This window comes from Enhydra lutris, unplaced genomic scaffold (assembly GCF_002288905.1).
Source record: "Enhydra lutris kenyoni isolate GAN:26980312 unplaced genomic scaffold, ASM228890v2 scaffoldscaffold33, whole genome shotgun sequence".
In the NCBI taxonomy this organism is placed as follows: Eukaryota; Metazoa; Chordata; class Mammalia; order Carnivora; family Mustelidae; genus Enhydra; species Enhydra lutris.
In genome coordinates this window covers 6,928,296-6,951,290 of record NW_019154117.1, presented here as the reverse complement: position 1 = coordinate 6,951,290, position 22,995 = coordinate 6,928,296, and positions in this window count along the sequence as shown.

Sequence of the window (22,995 nt, the reverse complement as noted above, 5' to 3'; positions counted from 1 at the left end):
TGCCTCCCCCATTCCTTCCCACAAAAACCACAGTGAAGTCTCTTACCCACAATTTCCCTTACTCTCTCTGTCTCCCACCCACCCCCAACACGCCTACTGCTTCTTCATGTGTCCGCCACCATGGCGTGGTGTGCCCCCCCCCCACCCCGGGAACTATAAGCAGCTAATTTTCCAGTGGCACTCAGCACCTGGTTTATTGACCTTAGTGTACCTCAAGTTTTCTATGAATATACTGTATTTTAAAACATCCCTCTAGAGACTACATCAAATCAGTTGTCTTAATCATTTGGGGGCAACTCAGATTCTGCACTCAGTGCTCAGTATTTAAAGTTTTATTTCTGCAACATTTAAAAATTCTGGATTTAAATCACTGATGCACTCAAGAAACCTTTATTGACGTCTTGTGAGTACTGAGTACTGTACTGTGGAAGACTCTGGAGATAAAAGGATGAATCAGGCATGATCTCAGGCAGGCTTGTGGTAGGATAGGGACTCAAAAAAAATATGCAAGAAAGAAAAGGAATGAATGACTGCCCTCTCAGAGATCTCCTGGTGCATTCCCTTTATAAAATCATTGTCAGTTTTTGAGGGCCTGAAATGAGAATAAACTGTTTCTCTTGCTCTGTTCCCTTTTTTACATGACAAGCTACTGAGATTAGGAATCTAAAAGATTATTTTATTTCTCCCCGTTATCATCTACCAGACTTAAGTTTCCTTTGAAACATCTTCACAAAAATACAGCCCAGCTATTCCTCAGAACAGCCTGAGAAAACTGTTGTTTGGGGGACAGAATATGAGCCCTTAATATACGCCAGGCATCACACCAAGCATGATGTATGCATTATTTTATTTAGTGGCATAACATGTGTACTGCCATCCTTATTTTACAGAGGAAGAAACCGAAGTCTTACAGTGGCTGAATAATTTGCTAAACTCAGCACAGCCCATAAAAGGTAGCACCAGGACTTGAATCCAGCCCCAGTTACTCCAGATCCTACTTGTTTAGTAACTAATTCCATATGTGAGCTAAGAAACTGTACCATTTTCTAAAGGTAGATTGCTTAGAACCATTCTTAAGGACTCTGGACCCATCCAAAAGACTTTATCCCAGGAGAAATTCTAACCATTCGAAATGCGGCTACTATATTTGAACACACCCAAATCTTTCTTCTAAGAGTTCATGAGAATCTGTTTTTAAACTCGCTTGGCCTGCCCATCATACAGCGGTCTAGCTGGTCACACAGTAAAATGAGCTACTAACAAAACAACTCCAGAATTAGCTTCTCTCCCAAAACTCTCCATAGAAGGCTTTAACAATTGCGTTTCAGGATTTAAGCTATTAAGAGAGTGAGCTCTCCTCTTTCTGGTTAGTGATTCTTTCCCAAGGAATTGTCAAAATTGGGTGACAATGACTGCATGCCCTAGCTTTAATTTTCCCATTTCCATTACTCTGGTCTAACCCATCCCACAGAGGTTACCTCTAGATTCTAGTAACTACATTAAGGGAAAGCACATTGCTCTCTGTAAGATAATTACATCCACACAGGCCAGGCATCGGTAACTTGCGGGAGAGTCTACGACTTCAATCACCCTGAACCTCAGGGATTCCTTCTCTTAACACATTATCTGTGGGAAAGAAATTCATAGGACACCAAATAATGTGTAAATCTGAAATCTGTGCCTTTGTTTCTCCACATGCCTGGCTACCCATTAAATCAGATGACCATCATTGACAAACTGAACACTTTTCTGGCACCTTGAGCTTTAAAATTCCCAGGAGAAATACTGGAAGCTACTTCTCCCCCCCCCCCCTTGCAACCAAAAGAGAAATCTAGGAGTTGCTGAGTAAGGCTTTTGATCCCTTGCCAAGACTCCAGCTAAGACACGAGGCAAACAATATTTAATATCTCTTTTTTAAAGATCCAGACTTCCCCATCCCAGCCTAGAGGGAAGCGAGAAGACACACGCAAAGGCTTTCGATCATCCCACAGTAAGCAGGTATTGAGCATCTACCGTGTCTGTCTGTCCTAAGGCCTTGGAGACACAGCAGTGACTTGTATTCTCCTCACAGAGGAGCAGGTCAGTAGTTGTGTTATTTGAAATTCCCACTGGAACCAACACAGAGCACTTTAAACAATTCTCAGAATCTTAAGAAGTTAGGGCCGGAAAAAGAAACTCCAGGAGTCTTTGGAGGCTTACAGCTGTCTGGGGCTCTGTTCCCTCCACGTACTAGAGCGGGGTATTTAATATAAGCTGCCAGGAGGAGCTGTTATCCCGTCTTATTTATATAAAAAGTTTGATGCTGCGGAATGCACATTTTCTGCCGGCAGTTCTATAGGTTTCCTTGGATTCTCAAAAAGTCTAGGATCCTATACGAATTAAAAGCATTCCCTCAACATACCCACAGCTCCAGGAAGCCAGGGGTCCCACGTCGTTGTAAAAGGTCCCTTTTTTGAACCAAAATGTAATGTCCAGTGGAGACCACATTGGCCACGACAGCCACTCCAACTGGTGAACAAGCCGCACGGCCCTTCCCGCACATCAGAACTTGGCCCACAGAAAGCTGCAGGCTTGGCGGGAGGGTGGCCAGCGGCCAGGGAGGTAACAGGAGCCCAGCAGGCCTGGAAGTAAGGAGACGGGGCTCCCTGTCCTGCCCTGCTCCTGAGTAGGTGCCGGGCGAGGACATCGCGCGCCTGTCTTCTCCAGACCTGGCTTCTGACACCTCTAAGTTCTAGCCAGGACAAGTTCTCAGCGCCCGGCTGCCCGCCGCTCCCAAGTTCTTGGAGCGCAACAGAGACGCGATTTGAGCCAGCGGGAGTTGGGGAGAAGTAGCCTGGCATTTCCTCTCGGCGAGCCTCGGGGTGCACACCTCCCGGGGCGACAGAGATGGCGCAACCCACACTTCCACGCGCCCAAAAGCACACGCGCACTCCGCACACATCCTGGACACGCAGCCGCGCCCCCGCACACGCGCGCCGGCCCCGGCCCCAACTTTCGAGCGGGACTCAGTACTTCACCGTCAATCACCGTCGCGTCCGCCTCCTCCCCCGCCGGGTGCACCTCCAGTCGCAGAGACTTCGGGGTCGGGGCCGAGAGCGGCCCGGCCCCGAAAAGCTGCTCCTCCGTCACGAAGTGCAGTTGCACGCGGAACTGCAGGCGCGCGGGGACCCGGGCCATAGTGCGAGCGCCTCCTCCGCGCTGCTTGGCGCCCCAAGAAACTGCCGGGGGAAGGGGGAGGGACTTGGAAGCGCAAGCCACCTTCCTCACCTCCGCGCAAGTCCGAGCGTCCACCTCTGCCCGCCCAGGGCTCCTGCGGGCACCTGCAGCCCCGCGACCCCGCACCGCCACCCCGCCCCCACCCCCCCTCCCCAGGAGGTGCCGCGCAGGTGCTCGGGGCCACCCCAGCGGGCCGCTGCTCCCACGCGCAAGTTTGGGGAGCTCACGAGGCACCTGGAGGCACTGGGGGTTTGGAAGCAGAAGGGTGACACCTGCTGTTCACTGGGACTGCTCTGTGGGCGTGGGTGTTGGCTTGGAAATGGCCTTGGCCCGGGCTCTCTGCTGGGTGGGCTCTCGCCCAGTCCAGGTGGTTTTGGGGTGCTCATGGCCACGTGGGAGCGACCATCCCAAGCGCAGAGTGCTTCTTCACTGACAGGGTCCCGACAGCAGCAGCAGCAGCAGCAGCAGCAGCAGCCAGGCGGTGGGGGAGCGCGGAGACCTCATGCAACTGTCAGGGCTCAAATGACCACACTCTTCCCCCGTCATTTGGAACTGCAAACTTGCTTGCTGCTGGATGGTGAACCATCTTCCTAGTCCTGGGTCAGAAAGGCCAGGGACTCTTGTCCCCAAGCGGATGCCTGACTCCATCAGCTACCCAACCTAGCCAGCTGGCTCCAACGTCAAAGGACAGGGGCTCCAAACCCCAGGGAGCCACATCACACGTTAGTCTTGTGCAGAGCGAAGTTGGTCTCCGGTTGCAGGGGATTAAGAAAAGGAAGTAGTCTTTCTTTTGACCAGTGGCCCCACAGTCATAGACTCAAGTGCCATAAAGGGAACTTTCCTTCACTTTCTGAACCAGCTTCTGTGTGTCCTTGGTCTCTGACGTGCCAGGCAGAATGGAGTGCAGGAAGGAAGCAAGGACTGTACATCCACTGGGATTCCAGCAGGCTGACTGGATAAGAATGAGCTTCCCCAGAGGCCATGGGGTCTGTAACTTCAGAGTTGCCCACCTGGACTGGGAAACCCAGCCAGGCTTTATGAAAGGCCTGGTCTCAAGGGTCTCCCCAACCCCCACCCCACATCCCATTGTTGTCCTCTTTTTGATGTGGTCACTCTGGTTTCTCACCTTATTCCCTCCAGAGAAGTTTTCCTCCCTCCTTCTTTGTCTCTTATCTCTATCACCCAAGTATCACGCTCTTCTTTCCTATCTCATTCTTACTTCCATCTGCCTCATGGCTTTGATTTGTGCCCCGGGAAGCCTCCTGGAATCAGATGTCCTTTTTTTTTTTTTTTTTTTAAGATTTTTATTTATTTATTTGACAGAGAGAAAGAGACCACAAGTAGGCAGAGATCGAGGGAGAAGCAGGCTTCCTGCTGAGCAGAGAGCCCGATGCGGGGCTTGATCCCAGCACCCTGGGATCATGACCTGAGCCAAAGGCAGAGGCTCAACCCACTGAGCTACCCAGGCGCCCCGAATCAGATGCCCTTTAATGAGCTGGAGTTCTGGAAAGGGGTTCTAGTTTGAGGCGCACAGAATACCTGCCCTCTGCCCTACCCCAGCCCTCATTAGATCCTTCTGCCTATCCTGCTTCCAGCCTCCTCGAAGTGCTCTCCTGCCTTCCCAAATTCTTTCCCTTGTCAATCACTTGTCCTTTCCCTTGTCATCACTCCTTGATGGCACTAAGTACTTCCACGCTACTGAAGACCCTCCAAAGTAGCTCTTGACCTCTTTACCCTTCTGTCAAAAAACCTTATTCAGCTTTCATATGTGTCACCTGATAACTGGAAAGTAAATCTGGAAGGACAGATGTCTGATTTATACTAAAAGTGAATGGTGGATGAAAATGACTCATAAAGCATCTCTAGGGGCACCAGCCTGGCTTAGTTGGTAAAGCATGTGATTCTGATCTCCAGGCTGTGAGTCTGAGCCCTAAATGGGTGTAGAGATTGCTCAAAGAAGAAAAAAAAAAAAAAAAAAAGCATCTCTAGAAGGGCAGTATCTTGACCTTAGTAGAATTCCCACCATATGCTCAAGAAATATGGAGTTCTGATATGTAAAACAAACAAACAAACAAACAAAAGCAATGGTAGTTCTTCCTCCACATTAATGCAAGGGGAAGAAACTGAACTTCAGCTAACTTGAGCAAAAAAAAATCAAAATATTATGATGAAGTCTAAGCTTTGGTCATGACTAGATTTAGGAACTCAAGGTTACCACATGGTCTTGCCTCCATTTTACAGAAAGGTCCTTGTCATATGCTGGAAGGTACCACCAATTTACATTCCAGCAAAGGCGACACTCCTTCTCCTCTCCAACTCAGCTAGGGTCACTTGCAAAGGACTAGTTTCCTGTGATGGGTCTACCCAGCTGTGACTTAGACCAAGGAGACTGGTAGCGTTACCAAATTTGCATCATCAGAGTGAGGGACGAGCAGATACCCACAGGAAGGAGGTAGCTGGGAGGACAAAGCAGGAACTAACCATGGTGTCTCACAGTGCTTCCCACATGCCTGGCACTGTACTAAGCATGTCGTGTACACTATTCACTTATTCCTCCCCACCACCCTGGGGAAGAGATACTGTTACTGCCCTCACTTTTACTGATCAGGAAACAGGCACAAAATAGTAACTAACTCGCCCAGTTACAGCTGAGAAGTAGCAGAAGTCCTCTACAACAGTTCGGACACAAGAATAAGTCTCCGATAGCGCTTACTACCACTTTCCAAAGTTAGAAGCTACTACTAATTTCTTAGTACTCCAAATGGATACAACTCAAGGCCCCAAAACTGTAAACACAGAAATACGTACAGGTTCCCACTTTCTTCCCTCTTGTCCTCCCACCCTCTCGAAGGTGGGTAAGAATTCCTTAGGCTTCCTCTCCCACGAATGTTCGGCCTTTGAGTAGCCGTATGCATACCTGAGCAGATTTACCCTGGCCCAAGCCCCGGCAGAAAGTTCCATGAATCAAGTTTTTCTGACTTCTGTATTGGATGGAAGGCAGATTCACTCATACCCTCTATTTGAACCACCACTGCGTTCCACTTTCTGTCTTCAGTTTATCCAAAATTTCTTCTCCGGGCCACCAAACTTTTTTTTTTTAAAACCAGTTCAGGAGAGTTACTGAGAAGACAGAAGAGCTCCAGCCTGCAACAGAGCATTCTGAGATGAATTGAGCAAACTTCTCTGCTCAGTTCCCATCTCTGGTCGGCCACCTCCACGTTGTGCTGGAGGATGGAGGCCGTGCTTTGCCAGCTGTTTACAGAGACTGAATGGGGGCCAGACGATCAAACTGGGGAAGCCAAAGCCACGATCCAGATTCTTCCTCTTGTGTATCCAAAGCCATGATCCAGATTCTTCTTCTTACATATCCAACGCCATGATCCAGATTCTTCTTCTTGTGTATCCTCTAGAAGGCATAAGTCCTCTCGGAAGGAAGAGGAGGACGCCTGGTACACAGTTTCCCTGAGACACCCACCCCCCAACCCATCATTGCCACCTCCTGATCGACTCTGTTGTCATACAGCATCAAAAGCACTTACGTTTTTCCTGAGTATAATCTGCCCAAAGTTTTCATTCCCCAAGTAACACCTGGAAAAGGACCTCTAGTTAACCTCACCTGCAGGGGCCTGTGACAGCAAGCTCAGCAACCAAAGGGTCTTCAATGGACAAGTGCTGAGTTGAGAGAGAGAACAAAAGTCCGGAACTGGGTGCAAACCTGGAGATCAGAGGATCTCTGGGTGAGCATATGTCCCTTCATGTATGTCCTGTCTTCCACAGGAGCACCCCAACCTGTTCATGGGCTGCATTTCAACAGCTTAAAGTCTAGACTAGGTTCTTCAACCCCTGGTGAGCTCTTCCTTGTACCTATTAGCAGATCCCACCTCCTGGTCCAGACATTGCTTCAGAGAAACTCGGGCCAGAGCGCCCCCTGCCCCCTTCCCCTGATCTCAAAATATATTATCCTCAGCAATATGGCAGCCACACGGCTTGTTATGATGCTCCACAAAAAAAAAAAAAAAAAAATCTGCGCCTCAGCTGAACAATTTAGAAATAAATTTCTACATGCCACAAAGCTTCTGATGTCACTCATAAGTAATTAAAACAGAATATAATAATCCGCATATGATCTAGCCCATTAAACACTTGGAGTCAAAACTCTTATTTGAGTTTCCCATATTTGTGATTTCACCTATTCACCAAAATGTAGCCCTCAAATCAATATTACCAATGCCTTCACGATTATTTGCAGACACACTCTGGGTGCTGAAAGTTTGAGTCACCTGATGAACACATTCCCAGCTGAGGCTGAGCAAGTGACATTCTGTCCTCTTGTTTCAGCTCTTTCCCTGCAAACAAGCAGTCTTTCTGCAGTCTATTTAGTATCCTGTCTTTCACATTTAATATGCAATTTGTTGGGGATTTTGCTATTTAAAAGTCCCCTAGCACAGTGCTGTCTACCGCTCCTAAGCATAAGATGGCTGTGAGGTATCTTAATTTAATTTTATTTTTATTTATTTTTTTTTATTTTTTTATGTGACACAGAGAGAGAGATCACAAGTAGGCAGAGAGGCAGGCAGAGAGAGAGGGGAAAGCAGGCTCCCGGCTGAGCAGAGAGCCCAATGTGGGGCTCGATCCCAGGACCCTGAGATCATGACCCGAGCCGAAGGCAGTGGCTTAACCCACTGAGCCACCCAGGCGCCCCGGCTATCAGGTATCTTACAGAGAAAATACATGATTTAGATCATCTTTGCTTAGGCATGAGTTATGGTGCTGTCGGCTGTGAACTCAATGTTAGTGAGTAAATAATATATATTAAATAATGTGTCTTGAAACAGATAAACACCTAACACAAGGTTACATACTGACTGACAAAAGTGTAGCCATGGGCTTGTAGGAACGTAACACTTTATTTCCCCTAGGAGCGACGGTTCAGTATTTGCGAGTTCAGTGTTAGCAGCAGCTTTCCAGAACATAACTATCTTGAATGACAGGAATTGACTATATTTTACCACGGTAATTCATTTTTGGTGGTGCTTGGCGAAGAGACCTCTGTAACTATCAGACAATGTAAGATACCACTTCAAAGCTTAGGCCCGGCCTCTGCATGCATGGCTTGGTGAAGGGCACACCTGCTCTTCCTGCAGGTGCAGAATGAGGTGGTCTGAGAGAGGGGACAGAGTGGGGGAGCATGCCAGGCATCGTTACTAGCCTTAAGTTACTGGAGGAACTCAATGTCCTGCATAATACAGGAAGGACTAACTTCATTATGAAAGATGGGGGACATTATGGGGAAAAACAAGAAGAATGTTTATCTTCTCCCTTGGAAAACAAACTATATGGAGAAAGAGGGAAAGAGGAAGTGAGCGAGAGAATGATCCAACAATCACTCTCTACACCGGTGGACTTCAAGCCACGGTATGTGAAGACCCAACATGGAGCATTTTAAGGGAATGCATTTCCAGATCTACTGCCACAAGTATTTTTCCTAAAATTGATCTTCCTGAGAGTATGGAGATGCTCACTTTATTAAGGAAAGCCATCTTTCCCTTATCCTAATTTTACTAAGGCTAATTGCCATGGAGTACAAACGCATCCAGAGCACTAAATAAAGAGACAATTTAAAATACTGCCCTAGGTATACAGAAAGTAAATGACTACAATCTGTTTAAAAGTCGGGTAATATCCATTTTGTTATTTTCAATGAAACCGCGGGAGGCCTAATTGAGCTGTCAACTGAGAGATTATTAAACATAATTTTAGGTGGTAGATTACTCTCTGACCCTTGGCAACTCACAGCAATCATGAAGGCCATGAAATAAGAGCCCCAATGCTTAACCTTCCCTAGCTTCATGGCACAGCAATGCCTCTGCTGACCCTGTAGGGAAGACACAGCACTTTCTCCAGAAGACCCGGTCCAGGGGCACCCGCCTGGCTCAGTCAGTAGCGCATGCAACTCTTGATCTCTGGGTCGTGAGTTCAAGCCCCATACTGGGCGTGGAGATTACTTAAAATAGGCACAAACACCTTCTCCAGGTTTCCTGGGAGGGAGTAGCAAGAAGTGAAAGGGAGCTCCACAGGGCTGGGAATGCAAAGAAGAGGCAATCATGCTGAGAAGGGTGCTAAGGAGCCTAGGAGGAAGAAGATCTGGGGCCAGTCCCAGGTGCTTTCCTTATTACCTGAACAACCCAGGCAAATTACTCCGGTGCCCTGAATTTACAGCAGCTTTTACAATAAACCACCAGGACCCTATGGGGTCCTTGTGGAGATGAAAAAACGCTGCAGAACAAGAACTGACTCGGGGCCGTCATCACTATCATCACTCCCGGAAGGAAACAGGACAAAGTAAAAGTAAAAAGACAAAAGCTGAAATAAACCATATTCCCTCACCTGAAGGCTACCACTGGATTACTTTACAAGAGTTATCTCATTTTTTTTTCCTATTGGCCAGCTAATCTTGGTGTTAAGTCAGCTTTTGTTATTGAAAGAGAAACAAAAAACAAAAACCAGTGTGGCTATCCACAGGTGTGAGAGATGTATGTAGGACTGACTCCATACTTCTCTGATAAGAGGAAAAAAAAAAAAGACTGATTAGTTACAAGACACGTGAGCTGCAGCTCTACTTATTTTTGTTTTTGTCTGTCACTTGTTTATGGCTGTGACTTACATCGCGCTCATGCCCAGAGGCGCACTGGCATGTTTTGTAAACTAGCAAATAAACAGCTATGCTCCAGATCCGTTTGTACGGAGGCGAAAGCAAACATTAAAAAAAAAAAACCAGATTAGGGAAAACAAGCTGGATTGAGAAGAGGATGCAGGGTGGGCGGGGCATTTTGAAAAACTAACAGAATTATTAGTAATCTGCCAATCCGCGTTTAAATCCAGGGTCAGACCTCCTGCAATAGTCAGTTACAAAGAAATTACTTTGCTGATCGTCAGCTTGGAGCTCTCCCCAGAGGGGTGATGGGTTTGGATGAGATGATGCATAATCTCTCACGAGGTACATTTCTTGATCTTCAGCCAGTAATTACAAGGAGACATAGAAAGCTTACTGACCCACCTCTTTGTTTTTTTTTTTTAATTTTTATTTATTTATTTGACAGAGAGAGAGATCACAAGTAGGCAGAGAGGCAGGCAGAGAGAGAGGAGGAAACAGGCTCCCCACTGAGCAGAGAGCCCGATGCGGGGCTTGATCCCAGGACCCTGAGATCATGACCTGAGCCGAAGGCAGAGGCTTAACCCACTGAGCCACCCAGGCGCCCCCACCTCTTACTCTTTTAGCAACTCACCAGAAGCCAGAATACACTTGATTATCTGATTTATTAGATAGTGTTATAGAAAGACGAAAAGGGATGATACCAAAAAAATGTACAAGTATGTATTTCACTAACACACCCATATTCTTTTCATTTCTTCCATACATAGAAGAAAGTTGCTTCACCAGTTCATACGAATGCGTCCATCCAGTTGTCAGGTCATCTGTCTGTTTAGAAGAACAGCTGATATTTATTCAGTGGTCTACATGCATTGTCATTTGTACATATCACATGGTTGCAGATGTACCTTTAGGCCAGGATTAGTGCTAGTCACATTCTGAAGGGCAATGCTGGTCACACTCCGTCACGCACAATAATTCTAGTTCTCCCAAGATCTCGGGCGCTGCCACTCTGCTGCTGGTGGACCTCACTTACTGCAACTCAGTTCCAACCTTGGGAGGAATTGCAGCCAAAGTCGAGCCGCAGGTTAAAACGTGCAGCAGCTAGTCCAGGAAGCTGATGAAGTACGGAGAGATAATGCAAGGTAACTGCCGCATTCAGTTACAAGTGAGTGACATCTGCCGCTCATTGGTTTTGCCACAGACATTTTGAACTATTTCCACGTCCTTTCAAAGCTGTAATAATAGCTTGTCTTTTCAGGGACATGTTGACACAAAATTTCCACAAGGGGCGAATGAAGGAGAGTGGGATTATCTTAAAGAGCCCTATCTCCTTGCTTGTCAACCAATCAGTACTTCCCTTTCATCCCTCTGTAATTCCTGTGTGAGCCTGGGAAGTACAGGACAAGGAGCACTTGAACCTCCTGCAGCGCCCTGAAGTCCTCATCCGCAAAGCGAGGATGGTAACTCCAGAACCAAACACTCTGTGCAAAGACTGAATGAGTCCTGCATAGAAAGCAATGGCGCTGCCCAGGGAAATCGCCTTGCACTCCGCGGGCTCTGAGGGCACCTCGCTCACTTGTCTCGGAGCACTCATCTCAGATTACAACTGTGTATGTAGGGTGTGTGTGTGTGTGATGGCTTCATGGACATCCCTCTCCCCTGCACCGCTGTCAGCCCCACCAGCGTCGGTTTCGCTCACCGTTGAATCCACAATGCTTCATGCAGCTCCTAATTCTTAGCGGCCACCCAGACAATATTGACTCAATGAAAGCCAGTAGGCGGCCCATTGTAAAAGCTCGGTGAACGTCAATTTAAAAACAAATACATACAAGATATTTGGTGCCATCAAAATGAGAAATGTAGAGGAGGAAGGCATTCCTAATCATTAAGAGTCTGAATCTGACGCGGGAGCCGGCTACAAAGCTAACACAGCGTTTGCCGGGGGCTCTGGGCTTCCTCGCTGCAACCGAAGCAAACACTGAGGAGGCTCGTGTTTAAGAGCTGGGCCATTACGTGCCAGGAAAAACTGGCTGAGCCACTGGTGTCTTGGGTCCCCATTGTTTGTTTAAGAATCTACTTTGTCTCTGATTCTTTCAAATGAATTGCCTGTTCCTTCTGAGTTCTCCTTCTTAATGGAAAATTTAAATCAGCGATAAGCAAAGAATCTTCGAAATTTACAAGCACAGTGCAGATTTGCAGCTCAGTAGCTCCTAGAGGTCTGCCAAATTTGTCAAATTTATAATGATGGTCTGGGGGAAAAAATGTTCAATTAGATTGCCGAGAACACTGACACACACAGAGCACATAAATTTTTACCTTTCAAGGATCAAAATTAATTTTTGGTATGAGGACATTATTAGGATGACAGTTTTACTGTACAAGTTAAAAATAGGAATTGCATAATAGGACAGAGACACTCTATCACTGAGCTCCTCGTCAAGATGCACGGCAGCGTGTGTGTTCCGGGGACAAAGAGAAATAAACAGCTGAGCTCCTGAGGCAGAAGTGGCACAAGAAGACAACATATTCCAACTAATTGCAGACAATAAAAATAAATCTTAAAGCAATTTTTATATACACATAAATGCAAAGCAGGCCATTGTAGACAGTTTTCCCAAGCTTTGTCATCAGATCTAAACCTGCAATGCTTCTGCCGTTTGTCTAATACAGCGTTTGATTGGAAAGCTTTCAAAATAAATTCACCTTTCTTCTGTAGTTTGGCATTAAGGGTCTACTCTCCTTCTTCCACACTAATTATTATCCTTGAGAAGTTATGTCACTATTAAGAAAAGGCTGAAGATAGCGTTCTGGTTATTTATGTATACAGTTTCCAGTTTATTATGGTGCAGAGACAGGGCGCTAAGTCAGCAAATGTGTCCTTCCAATGCAGTCTCACACCTCTTCACCTCTCTCTGCCCCAAGGTCTCCACCTTACCAGAAGGGGATAATAATAAACTTAACTTCACAGAGTAATGGCCTGGATTATCTTCTTAATTCTTTTTTTTTTTTTTAAGTGCATTTATTTGAGACATAGAGAAAGAAAGAGGGAGAGGGAGCGCACAAGAGGGAGGAGGGGCACAGGAAGAAGGAGACTTCCTGCTGAACAGGGAGCCCAAGGCAGGCTCCGTCCCAGGACTCTAGGACCATGACCTGAGCCAAAGGCAGACGCTTAACCAACTGAGCCACCCAGGCGCCCATCTACTCAATTCTTATTTACATGCATGGATTTGAAATTCATTTCTATTCCCCAAAGAGCAACAGTTCATAGTATAACCATCAGGTCTGGCAATAGGAATAATGTATGAAAAATGCTTAGTAATTCTAAAACCTACACAAAGAATTTTATTAATGTTATTTTATATACTTTCCCAAGAAAGGAAGGAACACGGATGCTGGCCATTGGTAAAAACAGCCCCAAATGGTCACTTGTGAGCCCAGCCGCCCACAGGTTTGCTGAGCCCACGCCTCCTTAGGTCTTTCAAAGTGGGCAACACTCAGTACTTTGCATCGACCTTCAGTGGTACCTGCCAATTATCTTCCCCAGATACCAGCTAAGAAGGGCTGTATTCTAGAAGAGCTGCAATCTTGCTCTGTAAAAATAGAAAACCACTTTAACTTGTGTAGGCTTAACGCAAGTGCGGATAGAGAACTAACTCAACCTTAGTACACTCGGAGAGCTTTCCTCCTTCGTATCTTAAAACAATCTGTTTTTTCTTAAAGTTTCTCTGAAAATCAGGAACAAATTGGTCAAAGAGGACATGTAATTGGTAAACAAAAAGGAAGTATTATTTTCCCAGTTTTTTATGCATATTACTACAACTGAGAGAAATAACCAGCCTTGAGGATAATTAGATCTTTCAATTTTCAATCATCATTTAGTTCACAAGCTATAAACTACCGATTCACCAAAAACAAAGGAAATACAAATGTCTTTCACAAATAAGATCAGATGTTCAAGCTCAAGTTGGAATGTGTGAAATAAAAATCTAAAGAAAATCTTTCTTTTGTAGAATCACAAAAGATTTCAAAATCATATTGGTGAAACATTTTGCTCATTGATTGTTAAGTACATTGATAAATATCGCTGGAGGATAGCATCTGTCAAATTTCAAAATATCTATCTCATTACTCAGCAATTCCACTTTCTTTGGTAAAGATCTGTTTATTTATTTTAGAGAGAGAAAGAGAGCAAGCATGCATGAGCAGGAGGAGGGACAGAGGGACAGAAATCCTTAGGCAGTCTCCTCGCTGAGCACAAAGCCCCCCAGGACTTGGGCCTCTGGGCTCCATTCTGGGACTCTGAGATCACAACCTGAGCCAAAACCAAGAGTCTAATGCTTAAACGGCTGAGCCACCCAGTCATCCCTCAACAATTCCACTTGTAAAATGGACTACAGGGTCAAAGCTCATAAGGAGGCCAGATTTTAAGGTCAAAGCCTAAGCAAAATTTACAAATTTACTCTGAAATCCCTTCAATCCACCTCAAACTACAACCTACCCTATAGACTTGTAATACAGTCTACACGTTAAGAAATACGTAAATATCTAGAGACACATATGTACAATGTAATTGACAGCATGTCCAGCAACAAAGGACGATGAGACCATCACTCAGCATCTGAATTAAAATGACAATGCTGAATTTATTGATTAGAGTAAAATAAAGGGAAGTTCTGCTCAGGCTCATTGTCTTTGCATAGGGCAGACTGCTGTCATTTTTGCTCTGTGTTGTGGAAAGTGTGGGGTTCAGGGGTTGGCAGCTTTTCAGGGGTGTCATAGCCCCGAGCGTGGGCACCATGACTCAGTTGAGACTGCTGATTGGCTGGGTACTGAGGTGAGTCTTGGCCCTGATTGGCCCTGACTGGAGTCTTGGCCCTGATTGGCTGGCTTTCAGAAGGTGGGGATGGCAGTGACTGGTTGGCTTGTACATACCGGTCACAAAGTTGATCCATTGGTTTAAAATGTTTTCTGACGGCTCCTGCTTATCAGGGCCGCAGAACAATCCCCTTTTCCAAAATTCGCGGGAGTATTTTCATTCCTACTAGTTGAGCTCGTGCAGATGCCTTCTGCTGCAACTCCATTTCATAGTCACGCAAGCGCAGGTGTGCAGACAGGGGCACTCCCTGCAAACAACCTGAATGAGGTGATTAAATAATTTGGTGATTCTTACTGTGGCATGCAACATCACTGTTTAAGGAAGGAAACAAGGCGTACTTATGTCCAACCGTCTCCATGAGGTCGTGTTGAGTGAAAACCGCAAAGCTCATAACAGGTTCTTAGTGTTTACACAGAACTGTCTGGAATGATAAGAAAGAAACCGATAAAAAGTATTTACAATAAAGAGAATCTGGGAGCCTTGGGGTGGGAAGAGTGGAGACTTCTTTCTTCAGAAAGGCAGCCTTCAAAAACCAGAATCTTGGACTCCGAAAGCCATTCTCCTTCCACACTTCCTTGCCAGGCTCCTCTCGTCCACGGATTGTTCTGACAGCTGGCGTAAGAGCACCCCCAGCACAGTCCACAGAATGTCTTCAGGAGCTGATCACAGAACACCGTCAGCCAAAACCCCTCTCCTCTTGATTCATTCCTATTTGCTTGCTTGAGCACCTTCTCAGGGTCTGGCAAACCAGGGAACACCCCCATCTTAGAGCTCATCCTGAGCCCAACTGTCCTGCGGGGAGAAGTCTACACCGCACGCCTTCCCTGCCTACCTGCTGCTGCTCCTGGGGGGGGTGGGGTCTTACCGCCTCACCCTGTGGGATGCTCCTGGTGTTTACATTCTCCCTGTTCTCTCCACATTCCCTATTTAGTCAGTGCAGGGCTGACATCTTCACACGTCTACCTTTCAGCCGCCTCCTAATTCAGTGCCTCCAGGGCCCCTGAAGGACTCCCAACAGTCTCCCCTCAACCCTCCCAGCCTCCTGCACGCATTGCCAAGGCTCAGAACTAAACCCGGCCAGGTGGCTGCAGCCCCCAGAGAGCGACACTACAGCTGGCTACAGCGAGAAGGGAACCAGGAATGCAAACTACACAGGAGCAGGAACACAGTCCTGTCAGAATGGCTGAAATCTCTGCCCCAGTCAGCACGCGGGGAGGGGCGGCCGGGGGAGTGAGATTGGGGTACCGACCACCCGCAGGATGCTACTAATGTGACCCGAGGCCCACGGTCGGCCGGCTGAAGGTGCTACCACAACAAAATATCCAGACTGCTGGGTGTTCTTCCTGTTGGCCGGGGGTGGGTGGATTAAGTAGGTGGATTTATAGATTTTTATTTAACTTTCAACAATTATACAGGTATACCATGTGCACTGTGAAAAAGCAGAAACTGGGGCGCCTGGGTGGCTCAGATGATTAAGCCTCTGACTCTTGATTTCCACTCAGGTCATGATTTTGGGGTTATGGGATGGAGCCCCTTGACAGGTTCCATGAGCCACGGAGAGTCTGCTTCGGCTTCTCCATTTCCCTCTGCTCCTCCCCCTACTCTCTCTCTCAAATAAATAAATCTTAAAAAAAAAAAAGAAAAAGAAAAGCAGAAACTGCATACAAGCAAAATGAAGCAAGTACAAGTTAGAATGCATGCATTCAGGAACAATTATTATGAACGTCAGCTATACTCTAGATGTCTTTCTGTATACATATACAGATGTTTTAATTTGCTTTTTAAATTTACATGGGGATTCAATGATAATATACAAATATTAAGTATTTTTCACAGTTTTGTTCTTAATCACAGCAAAGACGTCTTCAGCGTGGGTTTCACCTGATGTTAGACAGTGGTCTGCCATCCAGCTAGCCCATTTGCATTTAGCTAGCTCATTACACCCATTTCCTGTGGTTGGGTGCTTTCAGCGAAGAAAGAATTCACTGAAAATTGAAGCAAACAGACATTCCTTTGGGTGATTAGGGAAACAAAGATTCAGGTAGAAATTTGAATAGCTGTGCCCAAGAAGACAAAGAGGGGGCAAAGTTGTAAGTGGAAAGACCACAGCATATACGTAACATGGACGGAAATCTGGTTCGCTGGGACTGGTTGGGTCCACATGCAAATGAGGGACTGAAGCCTGCTAAACTGGACCCACTCCTTTTGAAGTGAAGAACGCAGGTGATCCCACTGCCACGGTGAGGGGCAAGTTCAGTCCAGGCTGACTGCCATGTGGCCATCTGTAAAGTGCAAAAGGTTCAGAACTTCTCCCATTAGGATGTGCCCAAGTCTCTCCTCCCTTAGGGCCTCCAGACCCAATTTTAGAAGAGACTCTCTCTGCTCGGCTTGCTGGCTACATTTTGAAATCTCTTTTTATAGCGCCCAGGGATGGAAGAGTTTTGTGGTTGTGGCTGTTTGTAATGTAGGTAGGAGTCTGAATGGTTATTTCTGCTTCGAAAGTAGAATCTGATGACTTTTGAAAGAGACCCCCTTTGTCTTGGAAATGACGTTAATATCAGCTCTCGGGGGACCCCAAAGGAAAACAAGAGCTACCGCGCTTCTGTTCTGCACTAAGTCACCTTCGATTCTGAATACGGGCGCTGCAGACTTGAAAGAGGCAAGCATCTAGTTAAGCATTTTACATTCTGTTGTAGCTTTAGCTCGACTGTTCTGGGAAGAGGCAAAGTTTGTCCTACCAAATAAAGCTTCCATCTGAAGCATGCACATATTCAGCTGCTCACGCTGCCATAATAAACCACCACAAACTGGGTGGATGACAGAAATGTATTTTCGCACAGTTCTGGAGGCTAGAAGTCCAAGATCAAGGTCCCAGCTGATTTGGTTTTTGGTGAGGACTCCCTTCCTGGCTCGTAGATGGCCACCTCCTTCTGGCCATGTCCTCATACAGCTTTGTTTCAGTGTATACACGCAGGCAGAGATAGCAAGGGAGCTCTATTGTTACTTTTTTTTTTTTTTTAAGACTTTATTTACTTATTAGAGAGATGGAGAGAGAACACAAGTAGGCAGAGCAGCAGGCAGACGGAGAGGGAGAAGCAGGCTCCCGGCTGAGCAAGGAGCCTGATGCGGACCTCAATCCCAGGACCCTGGGATCATGACCTGAGCCAAAAGCAGCCACTTAACCGACTAAGCCACTCAGGTGCCCCTCTCTTGTTATCTTTGAAAGAGGACTTCTGCTGCCTCCATTTGACCTGAAACTTTTTGGTTGGATTCTTTCTTTTTTTTTTTTTTTTTCAAATATTTATGTGTGTATGGGGGCAGGGAGCACAGAGGGAGAAAGAGTGAGAGAATCTTAAGCAGACTCTGCACTGAGTTGGGACCCCAGAGCGGAGCTCGATCTCATGACCCCAAGATCATGATCAACTGACTGAGCCACCCAGGCACCCCGGGTTCTTCTTTCCAGCTAGTCTCTTGGCTTAGGCAGAAGAACCTGAGGGCAAAGCAGTCCTTGATAGGAACAGAAACTACCCCCTTATGCAACAAGGACTGCCCTGAGCTAGAGCCAACAAGACCAGCCCCTGATTGACTCCAAGACAATGATGGATCTGACCCCCACTGCCCACCTGCATGCTCCCACCGACCTCTGTCCTACACTTTTCCGTTGCAACCCTGCGAGTATTTTCGGCAGTTTGGAGACAGCCTTTGAGACATTAGTCTGCTGTCTTCCCAGGGCTGGCTTCACCGAAATAAATTCCTATCTTGTCTCTCTACCTCTTGTTTCTTTGCCTTTGGACTTTGTCAGCGTGGAGTGGCTGTATGTGTTCTGTTTGGGACCCCCAGAGCCAGATGCTCTTTCAGCCCTGAACCCCAGTTATATCCTTCCTTTCAAGGACATTAATCTTAACAGATTAGCGCCCCACTCTTAAGACTTCATTTAGCCTGAACCACTTCCTTAGAGGCCCGATCTCCATATAGCCATACTCAGAGACGGATACCAACATCCGGAACAGTGCATACCCACCTGATGGTGTCACTTAAGACCGACCAGCCCTTGAAGGATAATGTTAACTTATCTGGTGACCTTGAGAATGGGCAGAAAGCTCCTCACAAAATTGGTGGGGGTTCCTCCCACCTAACATGGTCAGGTGGAAAGAGCAGTGTGTGGCTGCAAAGGAAAAGAGAGGACTGTATCCTCCACAAACCCCTCAGCACCCGGGAATGTGCTGGATGCCAAATATGGGCTCGGGGCATGAGAACACCACGGAGCACAGCTCTGGTCCTGAGCTGACTGAATGCAAATCCCGATGCACCTCTTGTTTGCTCTCTTGGGAATATCACTTCGGCTCTCTGAGCCAGAATTTTCCGGCGGACAGATGAGGTACTCTGTGCCACACCAAGGCCTGGGGCTACTGACTTCCGCCCACCCCCAACCCTGCCCCCTGGTGATGAGCAGGCCCTGGAGGCTCTGCACATGGTCATTATCGATGCCCGTCGTGACATGCTAGAAGTAGACAGCGCTAAATAAGCTTTCGTTTCCTCATCTCTCATATGGAGTTTAGCACTTAGCTTGGCCCCAATTTGTTCACTGATTTCCTTCATCTTCTTGGCTAAGTGTTGACTCTACCTGGCCCTCAGTTCCTACAATGATGGAAACAAGGGAGCTGGACCAGAACACATCCAGGCTTCGTTTGGACTCTGCAAGGCTGCCGCAGTCACTGGTATTGAAGAGACACAATCTTTACACTGTGTTGAGCTGAACACATCAGAAATGCTTTTATTAGCCCACCAGCGAGGGCAGCAAACACAGCACATTCCCCTCTGCATATACCTGAAAGGGTCTGCCATGAGCTCCTAACATTGTAAGTGACTCCCAAGGGGTAAAAATGTGAATTGTTATTAACTCTAAGACTAGTTAGGTTTTATGACGATGCAGATCATTCACCCATTCATTCATTTACTAGATATTTCCTGATGGCCTCCTACGTGCCACTCACCACTCTGCACTGACAACAATCATTTTAGTATATGTGCTGCTGAAGCGAGCATGACAACAATCGTTTTAAAAAGTCCAAATTCCTTGCCTCATTGATGCCTACAGTGGAGGAAGCAGTCAATAAACAAATCAACAAGTCCGTACAGAATATGGATGTAGGAAGAGTTATGGGTAAGTAAAACAGGGTGAGGGAGATGGGGAATGCCAGGTGCTGGGCAGGTGACCAGAGATGTCTTCTCTGATGATATCTGAGCAGAGGCGGAAAATGTGTGACAGTAAGCCACACAGTGTTAGGACGGTAGGTTCCCTGACAAATCTTAGTGTCTATAAGGTTAGCCCTTACAATTTAATAAACACTAAGAATACACACACACATGTTTACTACACAGGAGTAAAGTATAAATACTACTAAAATAAACAAATGTAGACATATTCACTACCCAACATAATAAAAAATATTTACTACAAGAGCTCTTGTACCAATTTTTATATCATTTTTAAAAGGCATTTTGCAGAAGAATGTTAAAGGATAAGAGAGAGTCAAGTTATATTGCTAAAATGAAAGAGGCAGGTAAAAAATAGCCTTTATAACTTCAGTCCAGACCAGAACCCAAGATGGCCATTCTCTTGTTGGACACACTGGCTGTCATTGCTTCTGCGCCTACCTTAGTCCATGGCTCTGTATCCAAAATGAAGGAACCTTCAGGAACCACAGCTAAAAAAAGAAATGGGGCGGTCCTAGAGTCAGAACACAGGCTCAAATGGTCCTTCATCTCCCCATATCACTATCTACAGCTGGTCTCTTCCCATGATGAGGCCTACTTGTCGTAGAAGCATTAGAGTGGTCTCGTTTGCAGGGGTCTCTCTTTGGCTTGTCAGCCCTCTTGCTCCCAGGAATTATGAACCTCATTTGGAACTCATGAAGCCTGTGTGTCTGGGGCAGCATTGACCCACACTGCTAAGTTTGCAGCCATTTTCCCTCTCATGTATCACACCTGCAATGAGACTGGACACTCGATGAGGACTCAGACAAAGACCGGAAGATACTTCCGCCATACCAGTCCGCAACGGTTGTCTTCATTACTGTGCTTTGCTCTGTACAGCTGGCAGCTATGTAAAGAGCTAAAGTTTCTCTCCCTCCAGATTATGACATTGACCTGTCTCCTGCTTGTCACTCTCCTCGCCAACCAGGGCCAAGTTCTCCTGATTTGTGCAAACCCTTTGTGCTTGCAGATCCCCTAGGGGCTCAGGACCAGCAGACTTTGCAGAACCAAAGTAGTGGACAAGGGTCCACTTTTCCCCTTGTTTCTAAAGATGGTGATGGGGTTCTGGACATACTACCCCAAAACAAGACACCTTGTCATACTGAATATTTTCAGCTGAAGGACTCTGCGGAATGGCAGGTACAGAAAGGACGTTCTGACCTCCTCCTGCAGCAGGTTATGAAACCCTCTTGGGAGAGGTGCCCTCCTGCCTACACCAGGAAGAAAGGAGCATTCTTCCCTCCAAAGAGGGACACAGAGAGGAATCTGGCCAAACAGAGCTTGCCAACTGTCCCCCAGCTAAGTACACTTATCCGAAACTCTTTGTCTTATCATATTTTTCCAAGACTTTGTACTTCTCATCAAACCTAGCACAGGAACCCTTATGTTTAACATTTCTTTGGTTCTTTACTTCTTTGTGAAGGGCCCTGTGTCACTTAAAACTTATATAAATAAATCTGTGTCCTTTTCTCTTGTCTTCGGGGTCCCAGCTAAGAATTTGGAAGGGTACAGGAAAAAGTTAATTTTCTCCCTTACAATGGTGTAGCTGCAAAACCTCCTAAAATCTGCCTCCAGTTTGCAGCCTACTCTGGATATAGGAGTCCTTATTCTCTCTCCATACCTGGCTTCAACTTGTGCTAAGGATCCTTGTTTGGCTTCTTCTTCCCGAGAGAGTAAATATAATCCCAGCCCTGTGGTCTGCCCTGGGGGCTGGGGGTGGAGCCTTGGGTGCCACTGCCTGTGGGCTGCTGGCTTAAAGGGCAATTCTGTTCATTGCTCAGAGCCCAGGGTCTTTGGCACTGACACAAAGGGGTGGGGATAGAAGGAAATTAACTTGCTCCAGCTAAAGGGAGAAGAAGTGGGGGGAGTTGGCGCTTAGAGCAGGTACTTTGTGCAGACAGTGTATAGCCTTTGATGCAAGAGGAAGATCTACAAAATTACCATTGAACGTATTAAGGGTTATTGCTTTTTCTTGAATTTCCAGAAAAATAAGCTCTTAATGTCATATTTTGTAATGTGAATTCATGAGATGTCTTTTTCCAAAATTGAATTGAAATGCTTATTTTGTCTTTGATAAACAGCAAAACACCTGATGGGGTTCAGGACACACTACCCCAGAATGGAGCACACTGGCATATAAGATATCCAAAAATGAAGGAATTAAAAAAAAAAAAAAAAGAAAAGAAAAGAAGAAGCTGGAAGGTCACCCTAGACATTCCCCCTGCCCCACCACAATCACTCTTCTTCCCCGAAACAGGTCAAAAACCTCCCAAGTGAAAGATACCCTACCAGTACCAGGAGATGGGAAGAAATTCTTATTACCAGAGATGGTGAATCTGAGGCCAAGAAATCCATACAAACTGTTGGGGCCGATTCCACATTAAAACCTGTTAAACCCCTAGGGCCTGCCTGGGCCTACTTAGCCATAGTGACTCCATGTTGCCTAGGTAGCCATTTTGTTGTTTAATAAATGCCTCAGCAATTACTGATACCAGTTCCGGGTAACCGTTGCTAAAACACATACCTAAAACAAGGCCATTTTGTTGTTTAATAAACACCTCAGCAATTACTAGTATCGGTTTTGGGTAACCGTTACTAAAACACACAGGTAGGAGACATCCAATCAGCCAAACCCACATACATAGAGGTCTGCGGTTGTGCCCTATAAAACTAGCCTGTAAGACCAAAGGGGGGTCGCTCTCTTGGGAGGCAGCCCTGGCTGGTCAGTCTGACTTCTAATGCTTGGCATAGGATAAAGCTTTACATAACTTTCACTTTGTCTCAGCCTCGTTCTCCTGGCCGGTCAGTCTAACTTCTAATGCTTGGTATAGAATAAGGCTTTGTATAACTTTCACTTTGTCTCAGTCTCGTTCCTTTGATAATGGACCCCAACAAAACAAACCTTGTTAAACTAAACTTTATCTTCCTAGGTACGTCTACACTGTTTACTACTCCTAGCCCAAAACCCTTTGTCTTGCAAATTCTTTTTTTT